The sequence below is a fragment of the Scyliorhinus torazame genome, chromosome 6, assembly GCF_047496885.1.
Source record: "Scyliorhinus torazame isolate Kashiwa2021f chromosome 6, sScyTor2.1, whole genome shotgun sequence".
Lineage (NCBI taxonomy): Eukaryota > Metazoa > Chordata > Chondrichthyes > Carcharhiniformes > Scyliorhinidae > Scyliorhinus > Scyliorhinus torazame.
The window spans coordinates 232,261,517-232,277,684 of NC_092712.1; the positions used below are offsets into that span (position 1 = coordinate 232,261,517).

The 16,168-nt window shown below is 53.7% G+C and overlaps 1 long non-coding RNA gene across 1 annotated transcript in view; it reads right to left on the reverse strand.

Annotated features, from left to right (window-relative positions):
* Nucleotides 1-356: 356 nt before the first annotated feature.
* LOC140425781 (uncharacterized) overlaps nucleotides 357-16,168 on the reverse strand; it is a 78,864-nt gene continuing 63,052 nt past the window's right edge. Inside the window, exon 2 of the long non-coding RNA XR_011947999.1 lies at nucleotides 357-990. This is a non-coding gene — a long non-coding RNA (uncharacterized lncRNA). The remainder of the gene's footprint in view (nucleotides 991-16,168) is intronic.

The window sequence follows — 16,168 nt, forward strand, 5'->3', positions numbered from 1 at the left end:
ACCCACCCTGGTGGGTATTTGTCTGTGAGCAGTGGATCACGGATCAAGTGTAAATGTGACTCAGCTCTCAAAGTAGCTCAAGTCGATTGCCACAAACAATCAAACAGGCTAGGTAATTGTACTGCCCACTGCTGACTTAATTTTTGCACAAAATAAAGTTTTCCCCCAAGATAGATAGTTAGTTACAATCCAGAATTGTTCTTGTTTCCACTGCTCTCTTTGTCACTTTATAGCAAAATAAAAACTGGGTGCCTTGAACTCTCCATCTCACTAATGAACATTAGGGTGGTGTCACTGTGTGTGTGCAGAGGCAAGATGTGTTACTAAGCTGTACCACACACAACACCTATTAAAGATTTACAACGTGTTTCATTTAATTTTCAGAAAATTGGAGCACTGGGAAAAAGACATTTCACAAATGAAGTGTTAATACTAATCGTCACCATGACAGCAATCTGTTTACTTTTCACTTCTTTATACTAATTACTTCTGGACCTCACATTCTGTACGGTGTGGCATGATTGACACCACCCTGATTGACAGCTTGAAGTGGATATAAAACTTTGGGCACATATATGGCACATAAATGTCAACCTTAAAATTTAAGAAAACATTATGAGATGGAGCTGGGTAACTATAGTTCTACAATGAAACCATAATTAACAGTGGAAGATCCATTCACATTTGACTTTTCATTTGATGTTTTTCTCTGTACGACTGTGTAAGATTTGCAAAAAGGACTGACTTTTAAATGTTTGTTTTTTACAGCAAATATACATATTCACAGAACTGAAAATAGCGCTGAGACAATAGGTAAAATGTCGATGAGCCGAGCTTGAAATTGGGTTCCCGTAGACTGTGTCTAATGAGAAATTTGTGATCCTGTCTCAGCGATTCCTACACTCCTCACTTTCACTGTGCCAGGAAGACTTATGTCCTGATTCATCAGAAAATGGTGGTCTGCCAGGTCTTTCCTTCTGTGTGTAACCACTGGGAGAGAAAATACAGAGAGGTACTCAGTTAGATACAGCAAAGGTTGTAGCCTCAGTCAGGCTTCAAGAGAAAACTGAAAAGCTCGGAAGGAGAAAGGTTGTGGTTATTTTCATCAATTCAAAATACATTTTCGCATGACATGGGGAAGTGTGTTTTTTTCAATATATTTGTATCATTGTGCAATTACAAGCTGTACTGATTGAATTAAGCGTATCCACTGCTCTTTTGCTTGACTTGTTATTTCATCCTGTCCCATGCTCACAGGCAAAGTTAAAACCTACACCAATAATTATTTTTTGATGTTCAAGAGATGTTCATACTTGAATTTATAAGGCACCCAGTTTCAGCATCAAACACTCTCGAGTCAAGTCAAGCACAGTCAGATTAAACAGGAAGTATCCTCTTCTCTGCCTCCACAATATACTTCATCCTTAACTTTAGACAAATACAATTTACTGAACCTGGGTGGCATTTCCATCCTGTTGCCTCTCTGACCGAGATGCCAATGTGCAATGAATACCATCTGGTTTCTGGGGTAAGTCCACGCTCACTGAGATCTTGATTAAGGCTACAGCGCATTTCACCTAAGACCCTTGCTGTTAGCAAATCAATAAGGTTTTAATGTCATCAATTTTGGCTAGATTTTAACCCAACCCCCAGAGGTAAGTAGCCAGATTTTAACTCATTGCCCTTGTCAGTTACATAGGATGTGATTTTCCACCACCTCCCCCCCTCGCAGAGACAACTCGCTATTGGCCGCTGATGGTATCTTCCAACCCCGCCAATGCCAACAGCGTTTTGTGTGACTCACCCGTTCTGCCCCCGGGGGATCCATCATGAGGAGGGGTGTTGCCATCAGCTTGACTGGAAGATCCTGCCAGCGGGAAGACCTAGAAAATCCCGCCCATTTGAAAAGGACCTTCTGGTCCATCCAACCTATCCCATTTGGTTGTGATATGTCATACATCAAAATACTTAACTCCTCACCCCATGCAGAGCCATGTACTCTCCCAGGAAAATGAAAAATCAGATCAAATCCAAGGCCAATGAGGGGGAAACAATTCTGGAATATTCCTATCACCTTCAGGAGCCCAAAACTAGTTCAGGAGGCAAGTCTGGTCCTGATTAATTTTACAAGGTGTCAGATGGGTGTACCTTTAAGAAATTGGTGTTTATCAAATAGCTGCAGTGATGTTAGTGTGTGGGTGGAGCTGGGCTGTCTGTCAGTCTTTTACTTTTGTTTTTGAGCTGGGAGCTCAAATGTGTTCAGTTTCGTTTTCAGAGTTGGAGAGTTGTATTCAAAGCAAGCAGATTTGTAAAATTATCTTTTTCTCTACAATATAAAGAATGTCTTCAGCTCATTGATGATTTCAAAGTAATACCTGTTTCTGTGGAGAATTTAAACCTGCTGTCTTCATTTTAAAAAGGTTTAACTTATGGATGTTGTTTGGGAAGTTATTAAGGGTTACCTATAGAGTACTGTATCTTTTGGGGGGTGGTCAGGATTGGTAGTTGATAAACTGTTTACTGTGTGTTTACAAAATGTTAACTGGATTCATAGAATAAACATAGTTTTTGTTTAAAAATACTTTTAGTTCTCCGTTGCATCACACCTGTAAAGTGGGCCCTTGTGCTCCCCATAACCAAAATCTATTTAAAGTTGTAGGTCAGGTGAACTCCATGATGTACATTGGGGTTCTCTAAACACTGGCCCATAATAAAAGTGCCCATTCCTTGTCTGAGGTGATCTCAGCACCAGCCAGAAGCACGTTCAACTCTCACTTGAATGAATTCCAAGGCATCGTTTGGCATTATGTTCCACAAGTCTATTTTTTCTCTGATAAAGGAAATATCTTTTAGTAACAGAGTTTTGTTATTACATATGAGTGACCCATCACATAGTAGCGACTCGTGGATCCCCACTTTCTCCACTATTGAAGCAATTGGTCCACACACACAGAATCCTGTCATTAAGCAAACACAATCTAGTTTCCAAAGTTCTGGCATGTCCTTTTGACAATGTTCTTTCCCTATATTTGAATAATAATTCTGGTTATAAAAACATTTACACATAAAATTGGCTTTTATTTTACACAGTGTCTCCTGCCAATGCAATATGGCCGTCTGCACTTGCACAATGATCCACTCTGCTGCTTCCAAAACATGGGTTTTGTCGGCAGGAAATGTATGCAGGTTTTAGCGTGTTCGGTTTTTTAAAGGTTTCACAACAACAGATGAATGGCAGAAAAATGATTAAATAATTAAATTTCCCCCTCTGTCACTGGCGGGTCGGGTACAGGCGGTGAAAATGAATGTGTTGCTGCGATTTCTGTTTATTTTTAAATGCCTACCGATTTTCCTGCCAAAGCCTTTTTTCAGGGAGATTGAGGGAAGGATTACCTTGTTCATATGGGGAAGGAAGGTGGCCAGAGTGAGAAAGGTGCTGCTACAGAGGGGAAGGCAGGCAGGGGGTTTGGGTCTTCCGAACATGATGTACTACCACTGGGCGGCAAATGTGGAGAAGGTGCGGAGCTGGGTCAGAGGGGTTGATTCCCATTGGGTCAGAATGGAGGAGAGTCTGTGCAGGGGGTCGGGACTGAAAGCTCTAGCAACAGCGCCGCTCCCGATTGCTCCGGGGAAATACTTAGGGAGTCCGGTAATAATAGCTTCATTGAAAATCTGGAGGCAGTTTCGCCAACACTTCAGGTTGGGGGCAGGGTCAAGGGAAATGCCGATTCGGGGGAACCACAGATTTGAGTCAGGGAGATGGAAATTTCCGGAAATGGGAAGAGAAGGGCATTAAGACGCTAAAAGATTTGTTTCTTAGGGGTCGGTTTGCAGGATTGAAGGAGCTGGAAGCGAAGTATGGGCTGGAGCAGGGAGAAATGCTTAGATACATGCAGGTACGAGATTTTGCCAGAAGGAGATACAGAGCTTCCCGGAGGAACCAGCCTCCACATTGCTGGAGAAGGTGCTGACGACAAGGGGACTGGAGAAGGGGGCAGTGTCAGCGGTGTACGGAGCCATTTTGGAAGAGGATAAGGCACGACTGGAAGGGATCAAAGCAAAGTGGGAGGAAGAGTTGGGAGAGGTCATAGAGGAGGGGGTCTGGTGTGAGGTGCTCCGGAGAGTGAATGCCTCCACCTCGTGCGCGAGATTGGGGCTGATACAGCTGAAGGTGGTATATAGAGCACACCTCACGAGGGCGAGGATGAGACGATTCTTTGAAGGAGTAGAAGATGTGTGTGAACATTGTGGGGGGGCCCCGCTAGTCACGTTCATATGTTTTGGTCCTGTCCAAAGCTAGAGGATTACTGGAAGGAGGTTTTTAGGGTAATTCCCAAGGTGGTGCATGTGAAACTAGACCCGGGTCCCCGGGAGGCCAGATCCGGGGTGTCGGATCAGCCAGGGTTGGAAAAGAGTGCGGAGGCAGATATCGTAGCCTACGCCTCGTTGATCGCCCGGAGGCGGATCCTGTTGGGATGGAGAGCAGCCTCTCCACCCAGTGCTCTGGCGTGGTGGGGGGACCTGTTGGAATTCTTGACTCTTGAGAAGATTAAGTTTGAACTGAGGGGAAGGACGGATGGGTTCTACAAGTCATGGGCATTATTCATTATGCACTTTCAAGAACTAGATAACATCGAACATTAGTTGGGGGGGATGGGTGGGAGGGTTGGGGGAGAGGGGGGCTATGTGTATAAAGGGTGACTATGGGTAATCTCTGATTCCTTTTTGTCATTTGTTTATGTAAACATGCGGGCCAATGTTTGGGAGTTGGTGGGAGGATGGGATCGTTGTTATGTTATGGGGATTGACATATTTGTTGCTGATTATTGTTTATTGTTGGTGGGTTTAAATTTGGGAGAAAATGTGAAAAGGGAGAATAAAAATATTTTTTAAAAATAATAATTAAATTTCCACGAACTATGTTCAAACAGCACGGGCACCAAACAATAGCTGCAGTTTCACCACGGCCAAACCGGCTCCCCTTCCTAATATTTTAATTAGATTGAATAATTGACAAAGAGCCATCACTAACAATTCACAAAAGAGAAGAAAATTATTGCTGATGCTTCAATTCAGAACCAGAAATCTCTGAAGCCATTCAATGCAAGATGTTCTGTTCATTAGTTGCTGCTTTACTTCCTCATTAAAATGGTGCAAAAGTTGCTTTTTTTCTTTGAAACTGAGAGAATTTTCATCTAGCACTGTCAGGTCCATGAAATCCTGTTCTGCTGCCAGTCTGATACAATGTGCTCGTGGCTGCGCAAGTCTGCAAAACAGTAAACATGGAGAAGATACAGTAGAACTGCATATGCGTGGGTGGCACTGTCAGCAAATGCAGCTTTTATTTTAATATTGAATACTTACCTTTCGTGTTTGAAAATTAAAGTTGCATGGGCGGTATTCTCCCCCCGCCCCCCGCCGGGTGGGAGAATCGCTGGGGCGCCACGCAAATCGCACCACGCCGCCACGACCCCCGCACGTGATTCTCCCCCCCTCCCTGTAACCAGCGGCGCGCAAATCGCACCGGGCCGCTCGGAGAATCGCCACTCGCCATCAGCAACAAATATGTCAATCCCCATAACATAACAACGATCCCATCCTCCCATCGGATGGGCTGAGCGGCCGCTCCGACAAGACAGGGCACTGCCGGCACCATCCACCCCTGGTCGCTGCTGGCGGGAACTCTGCGGGAATGCTCGGGGGGCGGCCTGTTGGGGGGGAGGGAGGGAGGCTCCTTCACCGGGGGAGCCTCCGAAGGGGTCTGGCCCGTGATCGGGGCCCGCCGATCGGCGGCCCGGCCTCTCCCCCCCCCCGGGCCTACATTCCACCGCGGCCGGCCGCTGAAAACACACGCCATATTGCGTCAGCGCCAGCGCACGTAAGAAGTTCTCCGCACATGCGCAGGATGGCGCGGCCCAACTGCGCATGAGCAGGATTGAGCTGCCCCAACTGCGCATGCGTGGGTTGGCGCGGCACCCATTTCGCGCCGTGTTCAGAGGCCCCCTGTGGAGGCCAGAATAGGACGTGCCCGTGTCCTGTTCGCGCCGTCGTGAAACGCGACGGCGTTCATGACAGCGCAAACACTTGCCCGTCATATCGGAGAATCGCCCCAAAAAGATTTTGCTTACCCTTTGTGTGGGAGGAATTTCATTCAACACAAGGTTGGCTAAAAAGAATGGAGGTTAAGTAAAATAGGCGTTTCCCATTTTTAGTTGGCCTGGGATTAAGGCTTCTCGGAACAAGGCAGACAGAGTTACAATAGATGAAACCCCATTTGTTGATTATAAATGAGATGGGAGGGTATATGCCTGGTCTACAGTCATATGTTCCTGAAAGTGTACTTTCACAGGACTGCGACTTAGACATGGTGCTATGGCTTATATTTTGGAGCCCCATTGAGGCCTCAGAGCTCCTGCAGACAGGAAAGACAGGAAAACAAATTTTCTTTCTTTTCCTGTGATGTTTCCAGGCGATCAGATCTGGAAGCTTCATTATATGCAGCCAGCAAGCTATGACATTGAATACGGGGCAGTCAGCTGCAAACTTACGGGGTGAAATTCTCGGCAATCGGCACGATGTCCGCCGAACGGCGCCAAAAACGGCACGAATCAGTCCGGCATCGCGCCCCTCCAAAGGTGCGGAATCCTCTGCATCTTGAGGGGCTGAGCCCTCACCTTGAGGGGTTAAGCCCACGCCGGACAGATTTCCGCCCCGCCAGCTGGCGGGAAAGGCCTTTGGTACCCCGCCAGCTGGCGCGTAAATGACATTGCCGGGCAGCGCATGCGCGGGAGCATCAGCGGCCGCTCACGGCATCCCCGCGCATGCGCAGTGGAGGGGTCTCTTCTGCCTCCGCCATGGTGGAGACCGTGGCGAAGGCGGAAGGAAAAGTGCCCCCACGGCACAGGCCCACCCGCGGATCAGTGGGCCCCGATCGTGGGCCAGGCCACCGTGGGGGCACCCCCCGAGGCCAGATCGCCCTGCGCCGCCTTGTCCCGCCGGTAAGAGAGGTGATTTAATCCACGCCGGCGGGACAGGCATTCCAACAGCGGGACTTCGGCCCATCCGGGTCTGCGTGGGTTTTCTCCGGGTGCTCCGGTTTCCTCCCACAGTCCAAAGACGTGTAGGTAAGGTGGATTGGCCATGATAAATTGCCCTTAGTGACCAAAAAGGTTAGGAGGGGTTATTGGGTTACAGGGATAGGGTGGAAGAGTTGGCTTAAATGGGTCGGTGCAGATTCGATGGGCCAAATGGCCTCCTTCTGCACTGTATGTTCTATGTTTATTTGTTTCCTATTGTATAAAATATTGAAATTTAAGTTATGCATTATGTGTTATGATTTACAGTTTAATTGAAACATAACTTGTATAAAAGAGTCAAGCCTAAAGCAACCTTTCTACAATGATTCGTAGAACTGATCAACCTGAGAAACACTATGACAGCTTGAAGATTATTTAACAAGGAATATTGTGATTCACAGAGGCCCAGCATTCTGTTCCTTGAATGTCCTACATCGGAAGCAGTCACACTTTCAGGTCACTGCTGACAACCAAGCCTTTTTCAATTTTAATATTAAATTAAGAAAAATAGACATTCAAAATGTTTGTGTGCCTTGTACGGGCTACAGAATTGTGCGCGCGGTACCCATTTCTGGGATAATTTATCAATTGGATGATTTCTAAACATTTTGCTGGCAGTTGTCCACAAGTAGATCCTGGGAGGGGGGAATTGAAGTGTGTAATGAGGGAGAGGACCTGATGGTAACTCCTGTGGAGTGAGGGTGAGCACTCCTTCTCTGCCTGGCTTCACAGGCTGTATCTACTTATCTGGGGCGAGTGACATTGATGAACATTGAATACACCAGATCCAATAGCCATTTATCATTGGTTAATTTTACAATGTGGTTCTTTGACAGGCATTTTTATATTATTGTTTAATTACAATATGATTAGGGTACAATATGTTCATGTGTTTGTATGCACAAGTATCCAGAGTCCCACATCATTCAATACGGCACTACACTCTGTTTATTGAACTAACAGTGTATCACACGGTGTTATTTGAGAAATACAAGCACTGAAGCAAGGTCATTTGAGTTTAAAACTGTGATAATTTGATCGTCTCAAAACCACAAGACGTAACAGGAGCAGACAACTGGGGCGTCATTCTCCGACCCCACAGCGTTGGCCGCCATGAATCCCGCCCCCGCCGGTTGCCGAAGTCTCCGAATGGAGAAAAGTCGGCGGGGTGTTAATGGCGCCGCTGACGTCGGAGAATGGCACGGGTCTGCGCAAGGCAGCCGATTTTGGGCCTGTCGATATTCTCCCTTCCGGATGGGCCGAAGTCCCGTCGACGTGATGACCGGTCACGTCGACGTAATTCCAACCTCCTTTTCATCGGCGTGAACCTGTGCTCCAGGTTCACGCCGACCAGCGTGGAGGTGAGTGACGGCCTGGGGGGTTGGCCGCTGGGCAGGCGATGGCGTGGCCGCAGTCTGAATGTGTGAGGAGAGGTGTGTCTCGGGTTGTGTGTGTGTGTGTGCGGCGGGGGGGTGGTTAGAGTGGGCTGGGCTCCGGGGGAGTGCCGGGAGGGGGGTCCGTGCCGGGGAGGAGGATGGGGGGTCCGTGCCGGGGAGGAGGTTGGGGTCCGTGCCGGGGAGGGGGGTCTGTGCCGGGGAGGAAGATGGGGGGTCCGTGCCGGGGAGGAGGATGGGGGGGTCCGTGCCGGGGAGGGGGATGGGGGGTCCGTGCAGGGGAGGGAGATGGGGGGGGGGGGTCCGTGCCGGGGAGGAGGTTGGGGTCCGTGCCGGGGAGGGGGATGGGGTCCGTGCCGGGGAGGGGGATGGGGGGGCAAGTGAGTTGGTCCACCTGGCCAGGTGCCAGCCTCCAACAGTTGGACCCATGTGGTCCATGCCACCTGGCTGGGGGGAAGGAGGGGATATGGGCAATGATGACATGTCGTCGTTCACCCCCCCCCCCCACCCCCCCAACCAGGCCATCATGTTTTCCGATCATCCAGCGATGTTGGCCGCCGTGGCGGCAGCCGCTAATGTCCATGTTGCCCTGGATGAGGAGGAGGAAGAGGAGCGTGCCAGAGAGGCGGCGCAGGCTGCCGCAGAGGGGCAGGCGGCAGCAACCCAGGCTGGAGGGACACCTGACCGACAGGACGAGGAGGGGGAGGAGGACGTCGCGGCCCCACGGCAACGGAGGCACCCAAGGGCGCCCCGTGTGTACCGGCCCCGGCAGTCATACCAGGACCTCACGGATCGGGAATGCAGGAGGAGACTCCGGATGAGGCGGGAAACCGTGGCACACATCTGCCACCTGCTGGCACACCTGTCACCGCGTGGCACTGGCGGGGGACACCCTCTCCCCGTGTCCGTCAAGGTTACGGTTCCCCTGAACTTTTATGCAATGGGGTCATTCCAGGCACCGAGTGGGGACCTGTCCGGCATATCGCAGACATCGGTGCATCGGTGCATCCGGGCAGTGACAGATGCCCTATATGCCACGGCGCACCGCTACATCCGCTTCCCTGTGGACCGGGCCAGCCAAGATGCCCGGGCCGTGGGCTTCTCTGCCGTGGCCGGGTTCCCCATGGTCCAGGGCACGATCGATGGGATGCACGTCGCCGTGCGGCCACCTGCAGATAACAGGGCCGTGTTCACCAATAGGAAGGGGACCTATTCGATGAACATACAGGCGACCACCGCATGATGATCCTGCAAGTCTGCGCCTGTTACCCAGGCAGTGCACACGACTCATACATGCTGTCGCGGTCATCCATCCCCGGCATGTACGAGGGACGCCATCCCCGGCTGAGGGGCTGGTTGCTGGGCGACAGGGGCTACCCATTGCGATCGTGGCTGATGACGCCTGTACGGAGGCCACGCAATGAGGCGGAGAACCGCTACAATGATGCCCATGTAGCGACAAGGGGAGTGAGCGAGAGGTGCTTTTGCGTGCTGAAGATGCGTTTCAGGTGCCTGGACCTCTCTGGGGGCGCCCTCCAGTATCGGTCAGATAGGGTCGGCCGCATCATTGTGGTGTGCTGCGTCCTGCACAACATAGCCCAACAGAGGGGCGATGTGCCGCAGGCAGAGGAGGGCGGGGAGGAGGAGCAGCAGGAAGAGGCGCAGTCCTCCCAGATGAGGGGGATGGGGGCAATGGTCAGGGCAGACGGGCTAGACACAGGCGGGTGGCTGTCCACCGTTACCGGCTGGCCCAGCGGGCACGGGACAGACTGACAGCCGCCCGCTTCACTGACTAGATGGGCGTGGGAATCGGGTAGTATGGCCACAGACCGCACACCATGGCAACAGCCGACCACCCACACCCACCACCCATCCACCCACACAGCACACTCACCCCCCTCCCCAACCACCCCACCCGCATGCACACCACCCCCCCCCCATTGCCGATCCACCTGCGGCACAACGGCCAGGCTCACACAGTTGCTGGTGGACGCATGTCTATTGCAGGCCATGGAGGATGATGACAACCCGCCCTGCGGTGAGCTCCTGGCTCCATATCGTTGGACTATGTCTGACCCATGGCCACAGTCCCACCATCCACCCGGACCACCCCTGCATGCGGCTGTGACACTGCAGCGCACGGTCCCGTCCTCTGCCCGGGGGGATGTTGATGGCGTCCCAGGGGGAAGGGGGCAGGCTCACCTGGGGCTGAGGTAAGACCACCCCTCACACACACACTTGCGTTCAACGTACATGACACCCCCGCACGCTTTGGACAGAGCACAAAGGCAGCTTCTGTAGGTGTAACATTGACTTTAATAACCAAACGAGTTCATGCACGTGCCCTAGCCCCTAAAACCCATCAGTGCCCTGCACCCGTGCCAACTTACTCAGTGTCTAATTGTTTGGCCTCACGGGCCCTTTGACTACGTCTACGTGGTTCCCCAGACGGTACAGCAGAACTGGAGGTGGACTCCTGTGATTCCTGCCCTCTGACACTGGATCCCTTTGGCGGCCGTTTCCTGGGGCGTCCTGGCCTAGATGGGCCAGGCTGCGGCCCGGGCGACTGGGATGGCGAGCTGCCAGCCTGTCCTGCCCGTTGCCCACCCGATGCACCTGGGACGGAAGGGGGGAGTCCGAGGTGTCGCGGTGTTCCCGGACCTCCCCTACAGGGGGACCAGGGACGGACCACACCACCTCCTCCTCCCTCAGTGTGCCCGATGGCCCCCAGGCCTCTACATGGGTGGGGGATGCAAACGGACTGGCCATCCGACCCCCCCCCCGGCATCTGGCGCTGCCAGTCCTGGAGGCCCGCGCTGGTATCGACAGGGGTCTGCAGATTTGCAGCCATGGAGCCCAGGGGGTTGGCAAACCCTGTCTGTGACAGTGCGACGCGGGCTCGCACATGGCCACTGGTGCCGATGCCCTCAGCGATGGCCTGCTGAGACTGGGCCATGGCCTGCAGAGACTGGGCCATGGCCTGCTGAGACTGGGCCATGGCCTGCAGAGACTGGGCTATGGCGTTGAGCGCCTCTGCCATCTGGCGCTGGCACTGGCTCATGGCCTCCTGTGAGAGGGCAGCCATGACCTGGGCCACAGACGCCGCATGCACGGAAAGCCCCAGGCCTCGCAAACCGTTCCCCATGTCTGACACCATCGCACCCATTGCCTCCACCGCGGATGCCACCCGTGCGGTGTCGGCCTGGGTAGCACGCATGACCGGCACCACTTCCAGCTCCTGGACGCGGGTGGACTCCTCCACCTGCGACTGCAGCCGCCGCAAGCCGGCCGTCACCCTCTTCGCTCGTCTCCCGGTCGGTGGTTGCATCGGATCTATGTGTGGGTGTGGAAACTCCAGGAACCCGGGATCCATCTGGGCGGCAGATGTTCGCTTGGGCTGGGCTGCCCTCCGACCACCCGGACCCTCTGCTGCTCCTACCTCCACCTGCTGTACCGGGACGTCTGTGTTGTGCGCACCAGTGAGTGTACCAGACGCCTCATCACTAAAGTGCCCAACCGTGGTGAGTGTTTCTGCGATGGTGGAGGGTGTTGGTGACAGCAGTGGCGTTGTGTCGTGCTCTTCGTCCCACTCTGAGTCCATGGCACTTTGGGGTGGGGGTTCGTCTCCACCCATCCACTCTGAGTCACTGTCCGGTATTTCGTCTTCCTGGGTAGTGCTGTCCCGGGTATGGGTGTCCTGGGTAGTGCTGTCCAGGGTAGGGGTGTCCTGGGTAGTGGTGTCCTGGGTAGCGGTGTCCTGGGTAGTGGTGTCCTGGGTAGTGGTGTCCTAGCTCGGATGTGACGGGGGCCTGTGGCTGCCCCCCTCGCTCCCGCACGTGGGTGGTCGCTCCCGCACGTGACGGGGGTGTCGTCTCCCTGTTGCTCCAGGTCTCTCCGTCTCCCGTGGTGTGCGAGGGGCATCCTGCGGGCGTCGCATGCTGGAGTGTCCGGGTCTCTCTGTCTCCCGTGGCCTGCGAGGGGCATCCTGCGGGCGTCGCATGCTGGAGGGTCCGGGTCTCTCTGTCTCCCGTGGCCTCCGAGGGGCATCCTGCAGGCGGTCTGCATCTGCGGGGATGGGTGCCTGGACGTTTGATCCTGCGATACACAATGAAGCATGCATGGTTAGACACGCAGGCAGTGATCAGGTGATATGGGGGAGGGTGGCACACGCCTGCGTCGTCGCTCCCGCACGTATCGGGGTATCGTCTCCCTGTTGCTCCAGGTCTCTCCGTCTCCCATGGTGTGCGAGGGGCATCCTGCGGGCGTCGCATGCCGGAGGGTCCGGGTCTCTCCGTCTCCCGTGGTGTCCGAGGGGCATCCTGCGGGCGTCGCATGCCGGAGGGTCCGGGTCTCTCCGTCTCCCGTGGTGTGCGAGGGGCATCCTGCGGGTGTCGCATGCTGGAGGGTCCGGGTCTCTCCGTCTCCCGTGGTGTGCGAGGGGCATCCAGCGGGCGTCGCCTGCCGGAGGGTCCGGGTCTCTCCGTCTCCCGTGGTGTGCGAGGGGCATCCTGCGGGCGTCGCATGCCGGAGGGTCCGGGTCTCTCCGTCTCCCATGGTGTGCGAGGGGCATCCTGTGGGCGTCGCATGCCGGAGGGTCCGGGTCTCTCCGTCTCCCGTGGCCTCCGAGGGGCATCCTGCGGGCGTCGCATGCTGGAGGGTCCGGGTCTCTCCGTCTACCGTGGCCTCCGAGGGGCATCCTGCGGGCGGTCTGCATCTGCGGGGATGGGTGCCTGGACGTTTGGTCCTGCGATACACAATGAAGCATGCATGGTTAGACATCAGGCAGTGATCAGGTGATAAGGGGGAGGGGGGATATGGGGGAGGGGGGATATGGGGACGGGCTGACTGTGGCTCACTTGCTAGTACGCCCCCGACCTCTGCATCAGCAACCTCCCGGTCCTCAGGTCCGCCAGCCAGTTCCAGGGCCCTTTCCTCGTGTTCGGTCAGTGGCCTCTCATCAGCGGGGCCTCCTCCAGTCCTCACATGCTCCCTATTGTTGTGTGCGCACTTCTCCTGTGGCGGGGGGGTGGGTGGGGGTGGTGGCAGGGGTAAAAGGCAACAGTGTTAGGCAGGTATATGAATGCACACCATCGGTTGCGCGTGCATTGCAGAGGTTAAGGTTAGGGCTGGATTCACTTGGGGATATGGGGGAGGGGGGATATGGGGGAGGGGGGATATGGGGGAGGGGGGATATGGGGGAGGGGGGTTTGGGGGAGGGGTTGATATGGGGAGGGGGGATATGGGGGAGGGGGGCATATGGGGGAGGGGGGATATGGGGGAGTTGGGGATATGGGGGAGGGGGATATGAGGGAGGGGGTGATATGGGGGAGGGGGGATATGGGGGAGGGGCGATATGGGGAGGGGGATATGGCGGAGGGGGGATATGGGGAGGGGGGATATGTGGGAGGGGGGATATGGGGGAGGGGGAGATATGGGGGAGGGGGGTATGGAGGAGGGGATTATGGGGGAGGGGGGATATGGGGGAGGGGGGATATGGGGGAGGGGGATATGGGGGAGGGGGGATATGGGGGTGGGGGGTATATGGGGGAGGGGGTATATGGGGGAGGGGGGATAGGGGGGAGGGGGATATGAGGGAGGGGGGATATGGGGAGGGGGGATATGGGGGATATGGGGGAGGGGGGATATGGGGGGCATGGATATCGGGCAGGGGGGAGGCTCACTCTGGCTGCTCTGAATAGGTCGTTCACCTTCTTGTGGCACTGGGTGCCTGTCCGTGGTGTTAGGGCCACAGCGGTGACGGCCTCTGCCACCTCCCTCCACAGACGCCGGCTGTGGCGTGGGGCAACTCTGCGGCCGTGCCCGGGATACAGGGCGTCCCTCCTCTGCTCCACTGCGTCCAGGAGCGCCTCCACATCCCGTGACTGGAACCTCGGGGCTGAGCGACGGCCAGCCATCCAGTCAGGTGTTCCGGTCAGGTGTTCCGGTCGGGTGGGGGGGGAGCAGCGCGGCCTTATGAGCCGTCACGCCGTGCGGCGTGTATGACACGCACGGCATGAACCACGTGCGCAAGCGCGGATCCCGTCACGTCGCTGCTAGTCCATTTCGGTCCGGAGACTTTTGGACCATTTTTCCGACGTGACGCAAGTCAGATTTGCGCCGTTTTTTGCGCCGATCGGCGGACTTTGCGCCGATAACGGAGAATTTCGCCCCTGAAGTCAAATGCCCCCAAAGTGCATTTAATTATTTTATTATAAAATATTTTATTTTATAATGAAGGGAGGGGGATTGGTAAAGGGTTGTGAAGGGAGGGGGGGGGGGCGAAGGGAGAGTTGGGGGGTCGAAGGGAAGATTGGGGGGACTAATGGAGCATGGAGGGATGTTAGGAAGGTTTTTTTGGGGGTGGGGTGTCAACTCACATGTGTGGCCTGGTGTAGGTCGTTGACCTTCTTGCAGCACTGGAGGCCAGTCCTCCTGGTCACGCTGCCTGAGTTGACGGCCGCTGCCATTTTATCCCAGGCGGCACGGGCTACTCTGTGGCTCATCCTCTGGGACCCGTGGGGGAACAGGACATCCCTCCTGGCCTCGACCGCATCGAGGAGGCTTCCCAGGTTTGCATCTCTAAATCTAGGGGTCGGTCGTCTTCGCGCCATGGCTGCAAGTTGAATGGGGCTGGCTGTGTAAGTGCTGTTTAAGTCCTTAAGAAAGAAATAGTGAGGCATCTAGATAGAAATTGTCCCATTGGGCAGGTGCAGGATGGATTCATGAAAAGCAGGTTATGTTTAACTAATTTTCAGAATTCTTTGAGGACATTACGAGCGCGGTGGACAATGGGGAACCAATGGATGTGGTGTATCTGGATTTCCAGAAGGCATTCAACAAGGTGCCGCACAAAAGGCTGTTGCATAAGAAAAGAGTGCACAGCATTATGGATAATTAATTAGCATGGATAGAGGATTGGTTTACTAACAGAATGCAAAGAGTGGGGATAAATGGGTATTTTTCCAGTTGGCGATCAGTGGCTAGTGGTGTGCCTCAGTTTTGGGATCGCAATTGTTTACAATTTAAATAGATGATCTGGAGTTGGGGACCTAGTGTAATGTGCCAAAGTTCGCAGATGACATTAAGGTGAGTGGTAGAGCCAAGTGTGCAGAGGACACTGAAAGTCTGCAAAGGGATATAGATAGTCTAAGTGAGTGGGCAAGGGTCTTGCAGATGGAGTACAATGTTGGTAAATGTGAGGTCATCCATTTTGGTAGGAATAACAACAAAATGGACTATTATTTAAATGGTAGAAAATTGCAGTATGCTGCTGAGCAGAGGGACCTGGGTGTCCTTGGGCATGAATCGCAAAAGGTTGGTTTGCAGGTGCAGTAGATAATTAGGAAGGCAAATGGAATTTTGACCTTCATTGTTAGAGGGATGGAGTTAAAAAATAGGGAGGTTATGATGCAACTGTATAGGGTGCTGGTGAGACCACACCTGGAATACTGTGTACAGTTTTGGTCTCCTTATTTGAGAAAAGATGTACTGGAACTGGAGGGTGTGCAGGGGAGAGTCATTAAGTTGATTACAGAGTTGAGAGGATTGGCTTATGAGGTGTAGACTGGGACTGCACTCATTGGAATTTAGAATAATGAGGGGAGCTCTTATAGAAACATAAAAGTTTGAAGGGGATAGATAAGATAGGAGGGAGTTTTTTTCCACTAGAACCAGGGGGCATAGCTACAAAATAAGGAG